This window comes from Microtus ochrogaster, linkage group LG4, assembly GCF_000317375.1.
Source record: "Microtus ochrogaster isolate Prairie Vole_2 linkage group LG4, MicOch1.0, whole genome shotgun sequence".
Lineage (NCBI taxonomy): Eukaryota > Metazoa > Chordata > Mammalia > Rodentia > Cricetidae > Microtus > Microtus ochrogaster.
In genome coordinates this window covers 36,075,441-36,093,922 of record NC_022030.1, presented here as the reverse complement: position 1 = coordinate 36,093,922, position 18,482 = coordinate 36,075,441, and positions in this window count along the sequence as shown.

The following is an 18,482-nucleotide window of genomic DNA, read 5'->3' as shown; positions in this document are numbered from 1 at the left end:
ACTTCCCACAGGTCAGGGAACCCTGATTGCTCTTCAAGCTGATGAGGGAGAGGGACTTGATCAGGGGGAGGGGGAGGGAAATGGGAGGCGGTGGCAGGGAGGAGGCAGAAATCCTTAATAAATAAATAAATTAAAAACAAACAAACAAAAAAGAATCTAAGCTGTGACATTCCTAGGTCAAAAACAGGTACTGCCTGCTTGCCCTGCCCAATCCAACATGGCGGAGCCACTTGTGCCTCTGATCCTTGCACATTGCACTGCTAGCATGGTGGAGCTGCTTGTGCTTCTGAGCTGCGGCACGCAATGTCCCCCTTTTAGGCACACAGTGAATCCAGTTGTGATCAAACAAATCGTCGCACTTTACTCCAAATGCTCCATTCAAAAGCCCTTTCTCTAGCAGGAGCCAGATAGGGATCGCGATGGCAGCACAGCCCAGAAACTGGTATTTCAAAACCTCCACTTTCTAGTAGACCTGATCCCATTGCCTACACAGGCAGGAAGAGCTGAGCCACAGGCATGGTCTCAGCTACTTTGTTCCCGACCCCAAGTGGGCCCAGAAATGCTCCATAGCCAGAGTTTGCACCAGACGCAGGGCCCAGGAAGTTGCGTTTTTAAAATGACGCAGCGTTTTCTTCTTCTGCTTTTGCCGAATCAGAAAATCTCTCTACAGCACACCACCAAGAAATAGCAAAAATCTGTGTTAAACTCTCTCTCCCTTATTTTTAAGCCTTTTCAGATTTTTAAGTGGATTTAGTCCATCATGAAATTTACAGACAGACGGAATTAAAAAATTTATTCTGAGTGCAGTAATCTAGACTCAGAAAGATATAGTGTGTATTTATTTATATATAGATATTAGTCATTAAGTAAACGACGGCCAAGCTACAGTCTATTGACCTAGAAAGAATGGGTAAAGAGGAAGGGTCTGGGCGCAGGAAGGCATGGATCTCCCTGAGAAGGGAAATAGAATAAATTACAGGTGTTCTGGGGACAGGTGGGGACCAGGAAGAGTGTGAGGGCCAGGTGGAAAGTGGGGGCAGATAAGGTAGAGACAGAATGCGGAGAGAGACAGCCGGGATTGAGGGTCATGTGTAAGCCATCTCTTGTCACCAAATGAGGCTTCCAGTAGCAGACTGGGCTGCATTCAAGTGAGTTGATGGCTAACTGGGTCATGTTGGGATCTGTGAACTCCCCAGATCTTGAATTTCTGGTAAACAACTTGTAATGCTTGCAGCTGCTCTGAGCAGGAGACCCTCAGGAGTTCCTGATGGCAGGGGGGTGGATTCTGATGCGTTTGGCAGGGGTGTGGCTATTAGTTAAGGATCCCTATGTAAGCTGCCGCTGGACACAACAAAGGGGGCATTCTGGCATCAAGAATGACCTGTGTCTCTGTCTGAGTGTCTTTGTGTGTTTCAATCTCCAGCCCCTTGCCCGGTTCACGAAATGTATGGTAGCGCATAGAGCGCAGACGGGTGTGGTGCTACAGGTCATACCATGGAAATTCCCAAACCACCCAGGCTATTCCTAAGACAAAGGATTGCTCTCCCTAAACTAACAGTCATGCCCCATTGCCGAGGACAACACCCATCCAGTTTGTGGAGCGTGGAGGGGTCAAGCTGGTGCCTACCTGGTACCTCTGTCTTATGTTCTAGACTGTTTGGTGAGAGAAGGCACACTGCAGGCTACCGAAAGAGAATGACTGACATCAACCCAGCCACAAAATCTTTGACCTCCAATCTATCCTGCCTGCAAAATACGCTAGGACAACAGTGGCACAGAACTTGTGGAAGTAGCCAACCAATGCCTAATTTGATGTGTGGCCGACTCCACAAGAAAGAACTCATACCGGATACTGCTTGGGTGATGGAGGAAGGTCATTGGTTGATTTAATAAAGAAGCTGCTTGACCTGATAGGTTAGAACGTAAGTGGGAGGAGCAGAATGCTGGGCGGAAGAGGAAGTGAGGTCAGAGACTCGACAGCTCCGGGCTCCCAGGCAGATGCCTCAGAGAGACACGATGCTCCGATGCTCCGCTCTTGCGGGCAGAGGCGAGAGCTCTGCTCTCTGAGGCACACGCGATGAAGCTCCGACCCAGGATGGACGTAGGCTAGAATCTTCCCGGTAAGCGCACCTTGGGGTGCGACACATATGATTGGAAATGGGTTAGTCCAGGTGCGAGAGTTAGCCGAGAAAAGGGCTAGAGCTAAAGAGTCAAGCAGTGATTGAAAGAATGAGGTTTGTGTGTTGTTATTTCCGGGCATAAGCTAGCCGTGCGGGCAGCGGGGTGCTGGGAAGGCAGCCCCGCCACTCATATTACTACACTTGGGTAACCGAAAAACAGAGACAGGATATCCCAAAGTCCTACAGTAAAAACCAAACACACTCATGTTCAAAATAAATAAATAAAATGACTCCTAATGCTATTCTGCAATAGTCATAGATCAGGGAAGATCTATGACTTATTCATAGATCCAGTCATCCTCAGAGAAGCTTCCTCTGGCAGCAGATGGGAATAGATGCAGAGACCCATAGCCAGGCATTAAGTGAAAAGAGTTTAAGTGGGAAGTCTCTAGCAAATCACTCCCCTCAGAGTTCAGGGAACACCTCTAAAGAAAAGATCAGAGAATGTAAGAGTCAGAGGGAATGGGCGTGCCAAAAGAATAAGACCCTCTGAATAAACTAAGCAAGATGCTGAACTCACAGAGACTAAAACTGAAAGCACAGGGCCCACACAGATCTGCTCTAGATCGCTTTCATAGACATTAGAGCTTTTAACTTAGTGTTTCTTTGAGACTCCTGAATGGGAGAATGAGTAGATCTCTTCATTCTTGTATTGTAGGGTATGAGTTGAAGATTTTCTCACATTTGTGTATGCTGTATAATATTTGTTTAATGATACAAAGATGTTTATGTTGCTGAAGCTTTGTTACTTTGCCTGCCTAAAACATCGGATTAGTCTAATAAAGATCTGAACAGATGATAGCTAGGCAGGAGAGTGATAAGCAGGGGTATGATAGAGAGAATAGATAGAAGAGAAAGAGAGAAGAGGAGGAATGAGAAAAGAAGGAGTGGGAAATGCTGGCCCCAGCATGCCCAGGCCTGTTTTCACACTGTATTTACGCAAGTATGGGGCAGTTTGGGGCAACAGTGTTGCCAAGAGGATTGCATTAGCAGTGTACCAGTGTTTTACCATGGGTTCACATCTGGAAGAACTGCTGTCACTATATAGGACTTCCTCTGGGACCAATGAGTTGACTCAACAGATATCGTCACCAAGCTTGATGAACTAAGTTCAATTCCCAAGATCCACCTGATGGAAGAAGAAGAAAAGTAACCCTTGCAAGTTGTCCTCTGATCTCCACACACATGCCATAGCATACTTACCACACAAATGCATGTGCACATGCACATACACATGCACACACATTAATTAAACAAAATAGACGTAAAAAATAATTCTGGTTTATTGATTTCACAGGTTGATTTAAATCATGCTGTAGTTTGTTTGATTTGGGGATTTTTAAAAAAACTAAACTAGGGGCTGGAGAGATGGCTAAGAGGTTAAGAACATTGCCTGCTCTTCCAAAGGTCCTGAGTTCAATTCCCAGCAACCACATGGTGGCTCACAACCATCTGTAGAGGGGTGTGGTGCCTTCTTCTGGCTTGCAGGCATAGACACAGACAGAATATTGTATACATAACAAATAAATAAATAAATATTTAAAAAATAAATTAAAAAAATAAACTATAAAGCAAGCCTCCGAGACTGCTTTTAGAGAGTTTCAAATCATTTCGGTATTTTGCCTCACAGATAATTTCTAACGAAGGTCAAGATGCCCATGTCTCATTCCTCTACCATAGAGAGGCCCAAGGCTCCCTCAATCACTCTTTCCTTTACTCACCCAGCAAGCATGACTATAGTCTCAACAAGCCACGCAATGGGTTAGAAATTTCCTCCCTCATCAGGGGAGTCATACTCAGGAGAAAGAACTTATTGATAGCATCATGTAGCATGGTGAGCAACTACAAAAACACCTCAACTTATCATTCCTACAAAGCTGCTCATAGAAAGCAATCTACCTTTTCCTATTGCCTTTTGATTCCTTGCCAGATGGGAAGCCAGGTCTTTGTTTATATACCTGAATTCTCTGCATATCCCAGTGGAATTTTTGTATGTCTGAGTTTAAACACACACACGCACGCACGCACGCACACACGCACATTCACATACACCTTCACAAACACACATAAATGGAGGAGTAGAGGAAGAGACAGGGAGAAAGAAAGGAAAGAGAATGAGGTATTTTCAGGCATACTAAGAGTCTAAAGCGTGGTTTATAAATTGTCATATCCATGGAAACTAGAAAAATAATGTAAATGAACAAAGCAAATCTGGTATACGACAGCAAAGAATTGAACTTGGCCTCAGCAGTGAAGATAAAATGGGATGGCGAGGAATCCCATTTTATATACAGATACAGATACTTATATACATATACAGAGATGTGAAACAAACACAAGACATGTAGTCAGTCTAAGCAAGCTACTGCCTGGAGGAAAACAGTCTCATCTTGCCATAGCTGTTGAGTTCTCAATAAAACCTGGGCATATTCAAATGAAATCTTCATTTGAAAATGTAGTAGCTGCCAGGAGGTGGTAGTACACACCTTTAACCCCAGCACTTGGGAGACAGAGGCTGGAGGATCTCTATGTGTTCAAGGCCAGCCTGGTCTACAAAGCAAGTTCCAAGACAGCTAGGACTACACAGAGAAACCTTGTCTCAAAAAAGAGAAAAAAAAAGGAAAGAAAGAAAAGAAAAAAGAAAGGAAGGAAAGAAAGAAAGAAAAAAGGAAGGAAGGAAAAGAAAAAGAAAATGTAACTAATTTCAATTTAAGCTCTATACAAGTTATAAAATGAATGTCAAGGAAAAACAAGAGTCCATGGCAATGAATATGACTCACTGAGTCAGTTTTCCATCCCTGGTCTAAATACAACAAAAAGGGGGAGTTGTTTGGGGGTAGCCAAACGCCTTGAGTATGGAAGACCCTGTGCCACAGAGGATCGGGATGTAGAGGTGGAGCAGAGTGAAGGTGTGAGCCCAGCCCATGCGCGTGAGAGCAGTATTCCCGCCGTGGTGGGTTCTGAGGAGCGATGGGGACATCAGTAACAAAGAAGAGCAATGCCAGGTGCCACATGTTGGAAACCTCACAAGGGCTTCTTTAGCTAAGCAAGTCATAGAGAAATGGAATTGCTGGCAGAGCCATGTGCCTTTAAATAGACCTATAGGCTTAGCCAAGAAACCACTACAGAACAGACCACCATGGCAGACTGACCAGGACACCTTCCTCATGTCTCTAACTTAAAATACAAAAAAGGAGTTCCCTTGGTTCCTACCTGCCACTCAACGTCCCAATTATGACTTTGCAAAAACCCACAAGAGAACCAAGCAAGATTAAATTATATGTAAAAAATTAAGGAAGTCCGCTTCTTGCCCCCAAATCATCTTAAAAGAATTTATATAATTGGACTGGCAAGATAGATGGCTTAGTGGTTAAGAGCACTGACTGCTCTTCTAGAGGGCCTGGGTTCAAATCTCAGCACCCACATGGCAGCTCACAACTGTTTGTAATTCCAGTTCCAGGGAAATATGATGCTCTCATGCAGATAAAACAGCAATGCATATAATTTTTTTAAAAAAGAGTTAAGAATTCTCCCTCTCTAAAAATATTTACATTACAATTCATAACAGCACCAAAATTACAGTTATGAAATAGCAATGAAAGTAGTCTTATCGTTGAGGGTCACCACAACATGAAAACTGTATTAGAGGGTCAAAGCATCAGGGAGACTGAGAATCTCTGTGTTAAAGAAATAATTATTTATTCTGGAAAGGATAAAAGAAGGCTCACTGTTTCAACTTGGGTATCAATTCTCACTTCTGAGATGCTCTGATTGGCAAGTGACTCCCAGAAGAGTAAGAAAATAGTGCAAGTTTAGGAAGAGTTCACCTGGAACATTCCCTCATAAATTTTATTAGAGACTATATGAGTTTGCCATTGCTACTCTAATAAATTTCAACAAGCTTATGGCTGAAAACAACATAAAATTTTAATTTATTGTCTTATAGTTCTGATGACTAACATCTGAAATGGCATCTCATGGGGCTAGAATCAAGAGATCTGCTTTCTGGAAGCCCTACAGAATTTTCTAGAAGGCTAGTTGTCTTGCCTTTTCTAGTCTACTAGCTTATATACCTTGCCTCATCGTCTCCCTCCTCCTTCTATCTAGCTCAGTCTCGCACCTTTCTGATCTCTTCTGCTGTAGTCACTTCCTCTCTGACTTAGGACAAGGACTTCCACTTAGAGGAACCCTTTGTAGTTGCTTCAGACCCACCAGATGGATAATCTAGGGTGATCTTTCTGCTTTTAGACCAGCTTGCTAGTCATCTTAATTGCGCCAGCAGCCTTCATTTCTTCTATTTCACATAAAATATTCATGCCTCCCAGGAGTTAAAGTACATGCTTTCCACACAAGACCTGAGCTTCACCTCTGGAGAATACATGACAATGGAAGGGGGATCAACTCCACATAGTTGTCTTCTAACATCCACAGGTGCTCTGTGGCACACATTCCCGTACACATAGTCATGAAAACACACCTAGACAAAAATAATAAATAATAATTTTTGCGTGGTGGTAGAGCGTTTAGGGGTACTTCCCGTCTTTACAGAGGACCTGACTTCAATTCCCAGTACCCATGTTTGATAGCTCACAGCTGCCTTAATTCCAGCTCCAGAAGATCAGATTTTCTTTTCTGTCCTCTCTAGGCATCCTTACACACATGTGCATATACACACAAAGATACATATTGATAAAAATAAATCTTTTTAAAATTGCCTTGTATATTTCTGGGCCCACTATGCTATCTCAGCACCCTGTCTGCCAAGCTAATAAGGATCTTCACTACGGCTCTAAGGGAAAATCTACTCCATCCCTGATGCAGAAACTCGCTCTGCTGAAGTTCTGGGGTACCGCACTATAACAGAGGACACAAACCAAAGGTATTTCTTTAGAGACACAGAGCAAATGCTATCTAAGACACCAAGAGGCAACCCTTTTCTAAAGCTCCTGCCTAAATTGCAATCAAGATAAGGCAAAGGCACAAAGTGACTCCTCGTGACCTCTGGTCAGGTGAGCTGGAGAGATTGACAGGTAACTCTGTAGCTGCAAGAGCAATGTAACCTCTGCTTAAACATCCTTAGCCAGCCAGACAAAAGCTTTAGACACAAAGCAACAGCATTAGGAAGGTGGGGCCATAATGTTCCACAGGAACCCTAGTATTGTGGAACTTTCCCATACATGCGGAGGTTACACAATCCTTCCATCTGAAACTAGCAAGCTAAGGAAACCTATGGACGCTCCTGAGATGTCCATGCATGTGTGTCGTCTTCACTTTCTACTGGAAATAGGTTGAACAGGAATGCTACCAGAGTACCTTCTCCTTGTTTGCTCCTCTCAGCCTCTGTCACTTTCAGAGTAGTGGGTTTACAGACACAAACCTAGATACTGCCAACTGCATAAGTGAAGTATTCTCCACATAGAAAAAGGCCACATCTGTAACCCAGGACACATGGCTTTGATCCTTGAATCTGATGTCCTCTTTTCTATATTCTACCCATCCAGAATACTTTCTTTCCTCTTTGAAGCTCCCTGTGTATCAAAGCTCTGTACAGAAGGTAAAAGTGACATTTAACAATACTTAGCATGTAATCAGAGAGGCTTCATCCAGCAACTGATGGGGGCAGATGCGTAGAACCACAACCAAACATTAGGCAGAGCTCAGGGGACCCCTCAGAAAAGGGCGAAGAAGAATTGTTAAGGACACCATGAGAACACAGCCCACAGAATCAACTAAGCAGGGCTCATAGGGGCCCACAGAGACTACAGCAACAGCCACAGAGTGTACACAGGTCTGTGCTGGGTCCTTTGCATATATGTTACGATTGTGTAGTTTGGTGTTCTTATGGGACTCCTAACAATGGGAGTGGGGGTGTGACTGACTCTTTTGCCTGCTCTTAGAACCCTTTTCCTCCTACTAAGTTAATTGTAGGCCCATATTTCTGTATGGCACAAAATCCATTAGCCCGGTCTGAGCTGGTCACATAGCTCTGCAGACAAACTGCCTCTGCCTTAACAAAAGCCAGGATGTGCTGCTCCTAGCTTCTTTTGTTAGAATGTAGATGACCTGAGAAGAGATGTTGACTGAAGATGATGACTTAAGAGTTGAGATGTTTGGTGCTTCCTTCCTTTGTAATTTGGAGGATGTCTTATAGAGATGCTAATTCATGGCCTACCTGACTGCTAGATGCGGACAGGACCTGAGCCCAGGCACCTGGTTGCCTAGGTAACAGCTATATAAGATGTTTGGAGAATAAAGAGAGATCTGGCCTTTCCATGATGACCCTGTAAGCTGTGTCAGTTTTATTCCTCGCAACTCCATTCCAGCCGAGTTAGGGAATCTGTGTTGGACCCACAAGGGATCTGACAGTTAATATAAGGGCTTGTGCCTAGTCTAATTGTAACTTGTTATGCCATGTTCAGTTCATATTTCTGACTGGGAGGTCTGGTCTTTTCTGAAGGGAAATGGCAGAGGAGTGGATCTGGGAGGGAGATGAGTTGGGATGGGGGGCACTGGGAGGAGTGGAAGGAGCTGAAATCAGGATGCATTGTATGAGAGTAGACTAAATAAAAAAGAAAGGAACTCCAGAACATTTTATGCTGAACATTATATGTGAAGAAAGCCACAATACTTAGCACACAAATCTAACAAAACAACGTCAGCAGATGGTGCCATGACACGCTGATTACCAACCAGGGCTTTGGTTTTTATGGTTTTGCAATAGTTGACCATTATACATTGTTCAAAACATGGATAATTTTGAACATAAACCTAAGAAATCAGGGCAAATGAATCACAGCAATATAAACACCACCTTCTAGATAAAAATCCCTCAAAACATGAAGTCTTTAGGGAAAAGGAATATAATGAGGACAGAGGCAGAAGCTGATGATGTTCTAACTCAGTCACCCCACTTCAAGATGCCAAATCTAAGCCAGGCGTGGTGGCACTTACCTGTAATCCCAGCACCTGGAGGCAGAAGCAGGCAGATCTCTGTGAGTTCAAGGCCAGCCTGGTCTACAGAGCTAGTTCCACGACAGCCAGGGCTACACAGAGAAACCCTGTCTTGGAGAAAAAAAAAAGCCAATTTTAAAGCCCAATGGCAACAGCAATGAATGAGTGGGAAATTCCATGGATGAGCACTGTGTACACTGTTATTCTCTGAAAATGTTTTGGGGTTGCTTTGTTTTGTTTTCTCTTTTCTTTGGCTAAAGACAGCATAGGTATCTGAGAGTTTCCTTTCTTACCCTAAGATAATTACCTCAGAGGTGTTTCCCAGAGCTACCCAAACTGCAGTGTGGCCTCTCAAGTGATGGACCACGAGCAAGGGATGTGAAGATTAATAGTCACGTCCTACAGAAAACTAGCCCTGCAGAACATCTGGATCTGGTGCCCCCACTAGATACTTTTCCCAGCACGGAAGATTAGTGACTGGAACCAGCTGGCTTGGATTCCCTGAAGCTTCCAATGGAAAGAGAAGAATTACAGATTTATTGAAGGCTGAGGGTGAAATGAAATCATTATTTGGTCATCGTTTCAAATCAACATGCGGCCCACTTCCTCAGCACTCATAACAGCCCCTCGACACGGTTTCCTCCCTTTTCAAGAAAGCATTATTTGCACTCTAAATAAAGGGTCAATAGGAAACTCTTCGGCAGTAAAGGTAGTCAGTCTTCCTGACTAGGTTCCATTTAATGATAGCATTTGCTTGATGATTCTGTTCAGTTGGAGAAATGCCTTTGTTTGTAAATAGTTGCTTAGCAACCGCATTGTGTCCTCTCATATCTCACTCACTGTACCTATCGCTTGGTTCTGGGAGTCCTGGGACTCCTCGGGGCTTAGGCAGCATTCTCAATACGTGGACGGAACCAGAAGAAAACATGCAAGCAAGTTGAATCCCTGCAACTTGCTAAACCAAAAGAGGAATTTAATAAAACAAAATGCTCCCTACGTGGAACCGAGGTGACACTGAAAAAAATATAAATGGACTTGAGTTCTAGAGTCATGAGGAAGAGTTTGTCCATCCATAACATAGTCCTCACTTGTAGCAAATCAGGGCAAGATTGGAAGACTGGGGATATGGGAAAGGACCAGATCTTTATCTATGTTCATCACTGAGACCACCTGGCATCTTGGAGCAATCCTTGGGTGGCGTCAACTGTAGGGAAGAATGACAATTATAATTCTTCTCCTTGGGAGTTCCTTTTTTTGGTCCCATCATGGTGTGTGTGTGTGTGTGTGTGTGTGTGTGTGTGTGTGTGTGTGTGTAGGAAAGGAAGTACAGAGCTGCAGTGAGTTTGTGATATTTTATAACAGATTCAGACTAAAAATAAGAAAGCTCTGATTTCTGATTTCTCTCTTTTAGAATCCTCTCTATCTCTCCCTCCCTCCCTCCCTCTCTCCCTCCCTCTCTTCCTTCTACCCTTATCTCTCTGTGTACCCCCACCAAACATTTTGACTCTGTAACCTGGAACTCATTATGTAACCCAGTCTGTTCTCATATTCATGGCATTCCTCCTGTAATCCTGGGGACTGCAGTGCTGGGATTAGAGACATAAGCCATCAGATCTGACTGATGAAGTCTGGTCCAAAGGTCACCTTCCAGAAGAGGACCAAGGTTCTCTTGTTAAAACTCATTGACATAGTCTGTGGACATTAATTCAAAATTAGCTCCCCTTCTACTCTTGAGATTGGGGAATGAAAGAAAAACAACCTACTTAGGAACCAAAGAACATAAGAAAATAAAATACGACATAAAAACAAAACGGAATATACTCTAACCATTCTCCAGCCCCTCCCTCATTGTATCAGGTTTAGGTCTGTGTGCCCAGTGGAATATGGCAGAAGTAATGCCGTGTCCCATCTAATGTTAACTTCTAAAGTACAAAGTAATGTGTGTCTTAGTTGCCCTCTTATTCTCGGTCTCCCTCAAAATCCTCAGCATGGGAGAAGCCAGCTATCATATCTTGACATTCACATGGCCCACGGAAAAGCCATTCAGCAAGGAACAGAGGTTTCCAACTAGCAGTTAGGTAAATAGGTCTTCTTGGAAGTGGATCCTTCTGCCTCAGACAGACATAAGATGATACAACCCAGACCTGGAAGCAGAACCACTCAACTAAAGCATCCTGAATCCCAGACCCTCAGAAAAACTGAGGTTATAAAGGCTACTGCTTTAATCCACTAACTACAGTGGGTAGTTTGTGATATAACAATGATTACCATAGTCAGTTAGAATACGATAACTGAGAAATCTTGGCAGTAAACTCCATGGTGCTAACTACATTATTGGCATATTCATTATTTTGAGTGTGTGGGGGGAGCTTCCTCAAGAGAACTCATTTCATCTCATTGGATGGGTACAAAACGCAGCTATGAGCACTGCTATATTCGGTTTTCACATCACTTTTATTCACCTCATCTACAAGACACTATTATAATATTGTCAAATGACAAAATTATCAATAAATATACATTGATATCTTCAAAATGCTTCAACCCAGAGTCCTGAGGTCCCTGTGACATGTTTAGTTTTCCTTCTCAATGTGCGTTAGCATGTTACTTTAAATGAATGGCCATTGATACCACATTTGCCTTTAAGGTCAATTCCACTTTCCTTAGTGGCTTGGAATACTGACCTTTGGAGACTGAAGCAATAGCATTCTCTGCCTTCCTCTTGGTTTAAGCCAATGGGGGAGTAAACAGGAAAAGGAGATGAAGATGCTTGAGCCAATGATCGACTACTGTGATTAGTTACCCTCTCCTCCCATAGCCATGTTTCAGTAGAAGCTCTCCAGCCTCTCCTGTGGTCACAGATAGCTTCTTAAGGCCTGGAGGAAGAGTATTCTCTGCTGCTGCCAGTCCTGGGTGCTTTCCAATGCCTTCCTGGGTGACAGAAACTCTGTTCACACTTTTTAAAAAAATGATTATTTGTCTTGTTTTAAATGTGTGTCTACTCACACCAAGATTTTTAAACTTACGCGGGTTCTCACAAAGACCTACATTTTCCCATTCATTGTTAGCAATCTGAATTTCTGCTAAGACAGGATCTATAGTCCCCATTAGCTGTCATCTGTGGTGTTTTGGCAAGCAGTGAGCTCTCCACATGCATACCTGTCTCCAACAACTGTCTAGTGTGCTTCCTACTTGGCCAGCTCCCAAGCATTTGTCAGATCGACTGCATATTGAACTCAAGCTTGTGAAGTCAAGCTAAACCCATGCAAGAGAGGCAGTCTTCCTCACAAACCATCATTCCATAGAGTTGGAGTGTTGACTCCGAGGATGAGTAATGAAGAGAATGGCAATTACATAGGGGAGCACCCATGTCCCCGTAAAAGAGGTTTCATTGGAGGAGTTGGGCATTCCTGCCTCTTTAGAGAACAGCAAGACCGTGGGTGTGAGTAAGCTGGGATGCCTACTCATCGCACCACTGTTTACACAGAAAAACACAATCCTGGACCCACGTGCTGATTTAATAATAACATTTTGAAATATAAACCATTAATTAGATTGGTGAGGTTTTTTTTTTTTCTTTTTCTGGTGGCTCTAAATAAACACCTTTCAAGGATTAGACATTCAAACAGGAAAAGTACAGAATTGACTGTCGTAATTCAAAAGATTATAAAAAGCAAACCATTAAAATCAACCTAGAAGGCTGGGAGACAGCTTAGTCACTGAAATGTGTGCCTTAGAGGCAAAAGGACATGAGCGTAAGTTCCAAAACCCACATATAAAAAGCTGGAAATGGTTGCATGTGCTTATGATCTCAGAACTGGGGAGATAGAGACAAGTGGATCCCTAGGGCTTGCGGGCCAGACAACCTAGCCTATGCGGTGAGTTCCAGCTTTCTTTTTTAATGAGTCACTTTTTAGGTATTTGGTCGAAGAAAACATCCATTAAGTATCATTTGTCATGCACCATTTTAAACATTGGCTATAGAGCAACAAACAAGTCCGATTTTAAAACGCCTTGCCCTGTAGAGTTCTACTGGAAAAAAATCAATTAAGATAATAAGAAAAGTATATAGCATGATAAAGAATCATCAGTGTTAGGGGTGAAAATGGAATAGGGATATATTGTTTGGAAAAATTAGAATTTTATATGATTTGGCTCAAAAAGACTTCCCTGGAAAGATGCCAATGTGGAAGATTGCAAATGAGTGACGGAGAAATCCATGAGTGCATCTTCTGCAGAAGGGTACCAAGTGTAAGTTTCAGCAAACTCAAAGAGGCTGAAGTAGGTCCAACTAGAATATTGTGGAAGGAATCTTCCATTCATAATAAACTAGGAAGATGATAAAATGCCTGAGAATAAATACTGAAATAAAAGCATAGGGTCTCTGTGAAGAATCATTGGCACTGCAGAAATGAATGGAAGAAAAGTTAAGGGAATGGAAAAGATTCCATCAGTCCAATAAAAGTAGCAGACCTGCTCACTCGCAGAAGGAATTGAGGAAGGAAAGGCCCAAAAGAGTGAAGCTGAGGCTCAGAAAAGAGTTCACTTACTAGCTCCTAAGTCCCAACGCAGGTAGCTTTCAGGGCAATCTGGAAGGGAAAGGCATCAGCAGATGCTGAAGGAGATAACCACAAGAAGAAATGAGCCTCTGCACATGGACCCCTCTGTGGGTTCACTGCCAAATATCTATTGGTAGAACTGAGGTTGTTCTTAATCAGTGGGGCCAAAAGAAAAAGAAGGGGACACAGTGTGGGGAAGAGCCCACTGGCATCACGACGAGCTCTAGAAACAATGAGTGCTGATTCAACTCTCCCTTCCAAGTGTCACACATATTTCCCTAGCAGCCAGCTCCAAGTTGGAATAACAGAGGGAGGGAGATTCCAGGAAACAACCAACTTGATAAGAAAGCGCTCTACAGAAGGACAAATTGAGCCCTGAGTGTAAAAAGATGTCTAGCTATAGAGATGTCAACTGCTCCTAAACTAATATGTAAGCTCAATGTAACTTCAAATGACTTCACCATTTCAGAATTGGGGATCAATGTATTAATACACTTCCACTAAAAAAAATTAAAATGCCAAAGAGAGCTAGGAGATTTTCCAAAAAAAGAAGAAAGGGTATCTGATTACTATATGAAAATATATGATAAATTTATGAAAATAGATTAGATATAAATCAAGGAAAGGGGAGGTGGAAAGAGGAGGACAGAAGGGAGAGAGGGAGAAGAGACATGAATTTATTCAGGAAAAGACCAGCAATGCAACAGAAATGGGGAGACATATAAAAGTTTTACCCCACATGTAATAGTTAATACATTATTTGGAAAGATATTAAACCTCAAAGATAATTAAAGAAAAGAGTCTTGGCACCATAATACAATGCCATTTTATACCATTGTAGTGAGTGAAACAGAAGAGTCTGACCATCCCAAATGCCACCAAAGTGGAGATAGATCTCTTGTACAAGCAACTTGGTTTGACTTTTCTGCACATTACTTTTACTTTATACTTCTCATTCAAAGTATAGATTCAGTCCATGTATGAGCTAAGACTGGGATAAGGGAAATAATAAATAAATAAATAAACAAACAATACTATTTAATAGTGATTAAAAATGCCAGGTATGGTAATCCGTAGCTCTAATTCCAACACTTCAGAGGACTGAGGTGAGATTGGGACTGAATGATTGCAAATTTGATCTGGTCTGTGAGGAAGAAAGAAAAAATAGAAGAGTAGCTAAAAGTTTGAGAAGGAATTTGATGCTGTAAAGAGTGCTTTCTCAGGATTTGAGCCCATTCCTGTGTCCCCCATCTCATTCCGAAATGCACCATGAGACAAAGGCTCATGATCCAGAACATGTAGGTTTCTCCCACCATGAGTTCCCGGAAAGTTTCAGCCTCTGCCTTTACAGATCCTTCCAGACTCAAGTCTTCCTTATTCCCATTTCACGGCAGCCCAAACAGCGGAAGGATTAATTTCTTTCAGAAAAAGGGGCTGATAGTGTTTTCTCAAAATCTGCTGGATAGTATCTTGTCAACACTAATAAGAGATCGTCTAACTCTGTGTTTAGAAAAAAAATTTAACTGTTCAAGTATGCAATTGTCTATCTCAAAACATACCCCGTCTTTAATAATTATTTCCAACTACAGCATCTAAAATTAGGTCCATAGCGACTTCAGGTTTGTGGATGAACTTCAGGTGAATATTTGCCTTTCATTCATTCCAATGATGAAACCAAATAAGAGCTGCTCCGGTTTGTAACAACTCTACTCTCTCTAGTCTCCAAAAATGAGCATTTTCCTAAGGGCAAAATGGTCTTCAAGTTTTAGGGCAGTTTAAAACACACATTCATCAACATTCTGTTTTGTATGCAACCATAGTTTCTATCCTTTGTGTACTTTATTTCTACATTTAGAATAAATTAATGAAGGTTCTTTAAATTAATGTTCAGTTGTTTGGGCTCAAGGCATGTCTGTATGAGTATAAGCAGTTTTTAAAGATTACAGGTATAAAAAGATGCCTTCGTTAGTAAAGTGCTTGCCGTGCAAGCTTGAGAACTTGAGTTTCATTCTCCAGAACCAAATATAAAAAGCCAAGTTCCTGGGCTGGAGAGATGGCTCAGAGGTTAAGAGCACTGGCTGCTCTTCCAGAGGTCCTGAGTTCAATTCCCAGCAACCACATGGTGGCTCACAACCATCCATAATGAGATCTGGTGCCCTCTTCTGCCCTGCAGGCATACATGCTTATAGAACACTGTACATAATAAATAAATAAATCTTTAAAAATTTTTTTTAAAAAAAGCCAAGTTCACACCCTTAACCCCCAAACCAAACAAAACCTAGCACAGGGGATGCTGAGATAGAAGGATCCCTGGAGCTTGCTGGCCAGTCTTGTCAAATCAGCAAGCCCCAGGTTCAGTGAGAGACGAGGAGAATGGTAAAGGAAGACACTAGACATTGGCTTCTGACCTTCATACATACATACACACACATGTACACACTCATCACAAGCCACATAGATAGATAGATAGATAGATAGATAGATAGATAGATAGATAGATAGATAGATGATAGGTATGAAGAAAGAGAGAAAGAAAGAAAGAAAGAAAGAAAGAAAGAAAGAAAGAAAGATGATGGGTAAGTAGGTAGATAGAGATAGATAGATAGATAGATAGATAGATAGATAGATAGATAGATGGATGATAGGTATGAAGAAAGAGAGAAAGAAAGAAAGATGATGGTTAGATAGATAGATAGATAGATAGATAGATAGATAATCTACTACATAATCATAGACCAAACTGGAAAATGATTAGGTTTATCTTAGGCTCACTTGCTTCTTTTGTAGGTCACTTAAGCCATTTCTTCAGACAGATAACTTCTACTCCCTGCTAAGCTGTAAACTAGGTGAGGTATACACCATTCTTCCCTACTATGTTGCTACTAGGGTTCTTCTCCTCACTAGTAGTTTACATCAAAACACCAAAACTAACAGTAAGCCCCACAAAGGCATCTTCCTCGGAATGCATGGGACATCAGACACTACAGATCTCATCATTTTACCATGTGTATGCCCCACCCTCTCTTTCTCTCTGTTTTTACTACAGATAGATATAAGACACTTTTTTTTTATTAAGAATTCAAGAGCAAGAAACCAGAGTATCATATCTTTTTTAGAAGAAATACATTCATATTACAAAACAGAAAATCAAGACAACCCCGGGGGAAAACTCAGAATGTAGAACTCAGTACCCATCCCACATTTATCACAGTCCACAGCTGGCAATGAAGAAGCTTGAGGTGAGCTTTCAGACATAATTTCATAAATCTTCCAAATAAACCATCTCAGCACACTATTTTCTGTGTCTTCTGCACAGCACACATGATGGTATTTCTAGCTCCAAATGTTTTCGAAACAACAAACTCTTTCTTTGAGACTTCAACAGACACACCTCGCTGAGACGTGCAGATGGAATACCGTCTGGGCAGCATCAGGGTGGCTAGACCCCTTCATGAGATCACCAGCCCTTGGCTGTATTCTCCTGCATGAACACCATCTCTTGCCCAGGAAGTAAAGAAAATTACACTCCAGCAGTTTTTCTATAGATTTTTTTCTTTAGTGATCTAGAAAGGAGACTTTATGTGAGGGCATAAAAGGGAGGAAAATATTTGGCAAAAGTTTGAAAGCAGCGCTAATAGCTTCAAAGATTCTACAGATAAGATTAGGAAGTTTGCCTAATGTTTGAAGAATAAAGAAGCGCACTAATTACAGAAATTTCATTTGATTTAGGAATGATGTCTCCATTAAACATGCCTGTGCAATTGCAGTTCCCAGAGTAACCCTGCTGTTGGCTAGAATCATCTGTCTCCTTCTTAATATCTTTTCAGTAGGTATCCTCTAAGAATGACCCCAAGAATCCCCGCCTCTTGGTAGTTTCTAAGTAGTCTCTTCTCTTGGGTAAACTTGCCTCTTATCAACAAAAGTCAACATTGTTGAGATGCCGCTTCCCTAATTAGGCTGCAGAGACAGCCATTTACCCGCTTCTTATAAACAGTCTCTAGTGCTGGCTTTGATGAATCAACCAGGAATGTTAGAGAGGCCTACAGCACAAGAAACTGAGGGTAGTCACTGGCCAGCAGCCAGCTGGGCCACGGAAGGCTTGGAACCGACAACCCTCAAGCAAAGTAGTCCTACCAACAACCACACAAAGTGAGCTTAGTTGAGTTTTTACGTGAGACCCCACCCTAAGAGAGCCTTTGGTGGCTGCCTGGTGCAAGATGTGTGTGGGGGGGGACAGAGCCTAACTAAGCCACGCCCAGATTCTTGACAGAACCTGTGAGGTAATTAATCGTGTTGAACAGTTGGGTTTGAGGGTAGCTTTTGAATGGAGGAGCTTAGAACCTCCTACTGCAAAATAGGGCACTTTGTCTATACTGAGTTTTGTTTTAAACTAAAGAAATCTGAGGAAATAGCAGGGGCTCTCTGATGTTCTCCTGTTGGTCTCACTGACACAGACCTTCAAAAACTGTTTGAGCTTCCTCTACAAGTGGTCCTAAACCTTCATTCCAGAGAAGGTTCAGAAGGAAGGCCTCACATGAGCATGATTCATAAAAATGTATGGTGCTTCCTCTTTTTTGGAGGAGGGTTAGGGTTTTAGGGAGTGGGTTATTTTGCAGTCCCAGGGATTGAATCAAGGGCCTTGCACGTGCTAGGCAAGTGTTCTAACATACTTTGTCCCCGGATCTCTTTTTACTTCTTCCTTTGAAATGTCTCACTGAGGTAGGGGCCTTGAACACACTCCGTCTTCCTCCCTCAGATCAAAAGTAGCTGGGGTCTCTGTTGAAATAAGAGC